Raw genomic sequence first — 5,515 nt, 5'->3', positions numbered from 1 at the left:
AAGATAAAATCTATCTGGAGATGGTGCAAAACTGCTACTGGGGTATAATTTCATCACAAACATTTGTACTTACACTCATGATATTGTTGGTGACAAATATCCTGTGTTTTCTCTGGGTAATAAAGAAAGAACAAAAGCAGAAAATATATAAATGTTGTTATCATATCAAATGAAAGCCAGATGATAAAATGGCAAATTCCATTCTCTAATAAAAAGAAAATAGAAGAAAACCATAAAAAAAAGCAACAAGAACAATTGCCTTCTCTAAGGTAAAGAGTAGAAATCACAGTTTTAATTCTCAAAAATTGTGGATTTCCAGAAATATTTCAAAAACTTTTAATATTTTTATAGTAATTTTCAGAGACTGCAGAAGTAGATTATTAAAAATGAATGAACCTAGTTTATACTAAGTACTTGAATGGGCTTTTTCTTTAATGTTTTGTCTGTTTGTTACAAATAATAACACCATGTTTTACCTGCAGTGATCTCATTGTACTATCTCCATGCTCTGATTTGACATTTTCAAGGCCAAACAAGCAAATTGGAGATAGAGCTGCTAGCCGTACAAAGAAAATGTTCATTGATTCAAATGGGGCTTTGTAATTTAACTCAATGAGCCTGTCTCATATGAAACATTTCTAAAACAGCATTGTGTATTTTTAGTTAATTACATTTTTAGTTATACCAAAGAGTTAAGAAACTATACATTGTATAAAATTAAGAAAAAATTGATCCAATATACATGAAAATGTATAGGCAGATAAATCCTATATAATGATTTTAATTTTTCTTGAAAATTATAGAACATATTTTAATAAGTATGTAGAAAAACTAAGCAATTTTACAGAATAGGTAATAAATGTTAAACCACCTATCCAGCATCCAGGCCCAAAATGGAAGATGGTCATAACCCACAAGTCACGTGAATGGCTCTACTGATTTCCCCCGCCCTCAGTTCCTTCCTAAGTTAACATGAGCAAACTGTTATACTCCACAACCCCCAATATTTGTGTCCCAGAGTCTTTTAGATCCCAAGGCTCCTCTTACGTAGCCTACCATCTGAAGCCTTGGCATCTTCCAACGAATTATTTCCTTTTGTCTGGTGGACAAGGGATGTGAGAGGCAAACAAATTGAACAGAAGTATGAAAAAGTATCATGTATCACCTGTGATGATGAGAGTTATAGTCTAACCTCAACTAGAAGGAAAAGGAAAAAAATATTTGGTGAAACCCCCATCTTTGTCACTATTTTCCAGTTCCCTGCTCTTCCCATGCTGAGTTGAAAGCTATTAATCTCCTTCCATTCTTTATAGATTTTACTACCCACACGTCTATCCCTAAACATAAAAGGATGTGAAACTTTGTTTTCTAATGTTACGTTATTTCTCTCCATGTTGTGTGCTGCAGTTAATTCATGATGTGATGTGGCACACTGTTTCACCATGGCATAGTATCCCACTGTATGGGTGTCGCAGGGCATATTTGTCTCTTCTACTGTTAGTGAACGTTTGGTTTGGTTTTATGTTTGTTATTATCACCAATGCTCGAATAAATATTTTATATATCCCCTGCTGCACGTATTTTTTTCTTTCATCTATTTTCTTTGTTTTTGATTATTTTTTTTAGCTTCTTGAGCTCCAAGTTTTGGTCATTGATTTTTGATATCTCTTCCTTTCTAATATATGCATTTAGAACAATAAACACTGCTGCAGCCGCACCCCAAGATTTATAATTTGACTTATTTTTATTACTGTTTTATGCAAAATACTGTTAAATTTTTATTATATTTATTTTTGACCCCCTTGATTTTTAAGTGTGCTGTTTCATTTGCAAATATTTGAGAATTTCCTAGTTATGTCTCTGGTACTTATTCCTATGTTAATTCCACTATAATAAGGGGACATAATTCTTTATATGTGTTGTTTTCAAATGTGTTGTGACTTGTTTTATGCCCCAACATCTGGTCTCTTTGACGAAACATTCCCTGTGTACTTGAAAAGAATATGTCGTTTGCAGCTGTTGGGTGTAATGTTCTATATATGTCAATTAGGTCAAATTGATTAAATGTCTGATTCAAATTTTTTATATTGTTACTGATTCTTTTTTTTTTCTTTTTGTCTGCTTTTCTTACCAGGTTCTGCAAAACCTGTGTTAAATGCCCAACCATGATTGGGGAATTTTTTTTTCCTTTTAGTTCTAGTAACTTCTGTTTTATATTTTTAAAATGATGTTATCAGATACTTACACATTTAAAATGAACTTTTTAAAATAATGCATGAAGAAGAACAGCAGAAGAATGCACGTACTTGTAGGAGGGAGCTGGCAAATCATGGAAGACCGTGTAGTTCATTGGAGCAACTGTGATGTTCACTAGACGTGAGATGGAGGCGACTGAAGGGTTTTGACCAGAAGAGAGATGTGAAATGACTGATCAATGTGGCCTCTGCATGGAAAATAAACTGTAACAGAGCAAGGGGAGAATCAGGGAGACCATTTAAGAATACCTCGTTTTAATCTAAGTGAGAGATGAGGATAAAGTGGGAGGAGTAATTGAATTCTGTATATATTTTTAAAGCAGAAGCAAGAGAACACCCTAATGAGTGTGGGTGGCAGGGTTGGGGGTGGGGAGGAGAGAGTGAGAAAAACAAAGGAGAAAAGACAACTTCCAGTGGTTTTGGTCACAGAAATTTGAAGAATGGCACCATTGTCAGTTGCGATTAAAGATTACACACGTGTTAACGGTGAGGCATGCAATCAAGCGTATGGCCATCAAGCTGCCTATTCCTCTAAATAAGATGTTGGGTCTGCGTAAGTGTAAATTTAAAAACTAATTTCTCCTAAAAAAGATATTTCACATTTTTTTGTGTTTTCAGTGACATGGAATAAGCCCACAGTATTCAGTATGGTTATAATACATTACAGTTGTAAACAGTTTACTTTGTAAACTAAACAAGGTCTATTTGATTCAAGAATTAGGAAAGTGAAGGAATAAATTTGCAGAGATTCTGGCTTTTCACAGTTTTCTTTCCTCAGTAATTCATTTATGTAAGTATAAATGATAGAATACAAGAGATGCTTATACTAAGTTCTGTTTGTGTCCTTTATAAACTTGAGTGTGTCCTTTATCAATTTGGAAAATTGTGGATTTTATTTCTCTCAAGCCAGCACTCTTGGTTAGTTTAAATTTAACCTCATATATTTAGCAAAATGCCATAGGACTACAAATGACACCTTTCTCTAATTTGAAGAAGACACATTTTATTTCCTGCTGAGGCTTAACAGTACCTCTCTCCTTTTTCTCTCTTTTTTTTTTTTAATTCCTAGAGTGTTATATAATGGATTCTAATTTTGATACACTTCCTTGGGCTAAATTGCTCCATTTCCATCAAGACAAAAGCCTCCCCTGGCTCACCAACTAAGCACCCATCCCATTGTGTCCAGTCCCAAATGAAGCTTTAGACCCTCTACAAATTATTAATATAATTTTCAAAGACATATACTTAATGAGAGTCATTTTAACACTGATAATAGTTAGAGAGCTTCTATAATAAGTAAACCCTTCTAGGTAAGATAGTATCAGAATGTTACTCCCTGCTGTTTTTTCATTGTCTGCTAAAAGCAGTCACTCGAGAAGAAAAAGTGAATTGAATTAGAAAAGACAAATAAAAGTAGAAATCTTTACAAATGAATGAGTCATGTTATCATTTATATTCTACTGTTTCTACTCTACGGTTTACCTCTATGAGTGTCTTTATTGAGAAATGAAAGGTTTCCATCACCTAAACTTATACATTAGAGTGAATTATATTTTTCCTTCTGCGGAAGCTGACTTAATTCATCTATTTATTGGTGAGATGTAAGTTAATGTATACAAGTTTATCTTAAATTTATACCATGCTTTATGTCAATTACATCTCCATAAAACCGGAAAAGATGTGTTTCTTAAGTTGAAATTATTCCTTACCTATGGTCCAAATGTTTCCTTTTGTAACAAAATAGTATAATAAAGGCAAGATGAAAAATTGAGAAAAAAGGTTAGAGTGTAGTTTAAAGCTTACATTTGCAACCAAAAGATAAATAGTTGAATTATGGCATCAAAATAAATTCTGTGAGACAAGCTTTTATTTTTAAGTGGCATGTCAGAAAGACAATTAGGTAACATAAATAAAAATTGTTATACAGTTTTCTTGTTAGTGTAGGAGAAACATTCAACACTACAGTACATCTGCATATGCTTTTAAATGATATTTTCACTAATATGTTAAGAACATTGATGGGGTTTCATATTTTGTTTAAAATTTAATACTTATAAAAACATTTTAATGTTAAATTTAAAAAGAATACAATAATATCCCAATCTACAGTAACCTTAATGAAAAAGTAGAGTGAATAGACTAATATTATAGACTGAGCTGGCAGGTAAAGTTCCCTAAATTTTGTGTATATGTGATTAAGAAAAAAAAATGTGTAATAATAAAAACATAAAATACAAAGTGTTTTACTACTGTCCTTTAAAGAGCTGAGTTTTTTACAAGTATCACAGAATATAACTGAGCCAAAATTTTAGCATGACATTTAATGTTGCAAAGGGTTTTTAGCCAAACATCCCACTGCATCTCCCCAGTACCTTATAAATAGGCTGGATAGATTATACTTTTTCTCAAACTACAATCTCTCTTCTGCATGGACGGGGGTGTCCTTTAGGTCTTGTGTGAACACTCACTTACCCTTGAAGCTTGTTTTTTTACTGTCCTCCTCCTTCCAGACATGAAGATTTACTCTTTCTCGAATGCTTTGAATATATCAGCATCACCATACTCATTGGTAGCCTGAGATTTGGACGAGTTTCTGATGGATGGCGACTCACTGGCTGGGTTCCAGAAGATGGAACCCAAATGTAGCCACAGAATGAAAGACAGCATTTTCATGAGTTTCTGGCTCTGTTTGATCATTGTTGGTGATGTATCAATACATGCCATGAGAGAAAGAAGCAGTTCTCAGTGAAAAAGTTGCTCCACAGACACCTGGTTGGAAATTGTTATTTCCAAATTGTGGGAGAAGCCATCATCAGTCTTTTCACGCATAGAAAGGAACAGGGACTGTACTTTTTCACATTGACATCTGAAAGGAATGGCAGTGAATCACTGAGACTCGACTTCATTAACCCAGCGGACATTTATTATTTTTTCTCTTTTTTTTTAAATTGACATACAGTCAGTTTACAATGTTGTGTTAGTTTCCGGTATACAGCATGGTGGTTCAATTATACATATATATATTTCATTTCACATTCTTTTTCATTGTAAGTTATTAAAAGGTATTAAAAATAGTTCCCTGTGCTATACAATAGGACTTTGTTGTTTACCTACTTTATATACAATAGTCAGTATCTGCCAATGTAGAATTCCCAGTTTATCCCTCCATCCCCGCCTTTCCTCTCTGATAACCATAAGTTGTTTTTCTATGTCTGTGACTCTATTTCTATTTTGTAAATAAGTTCATTTGTGTCATTTTT

The sequence above is a fragment of the Vicugna pacos genome, chromosome 2 (assembly GCF_048564905.1).
Source record: "Vicugna pacos chromosome 2, VicPac4, whole genome shotgun sequence".
Classification (NCBI taxonomy): domain Eukaryota; kingdom Metazoa; phylum Chordata; class Mammalia; order Artiodactyla; family Camelidae; genus Vicugna; species Vicugna pacos.
Note: the sequence above shows the minus strand (reverse complement) of the source record.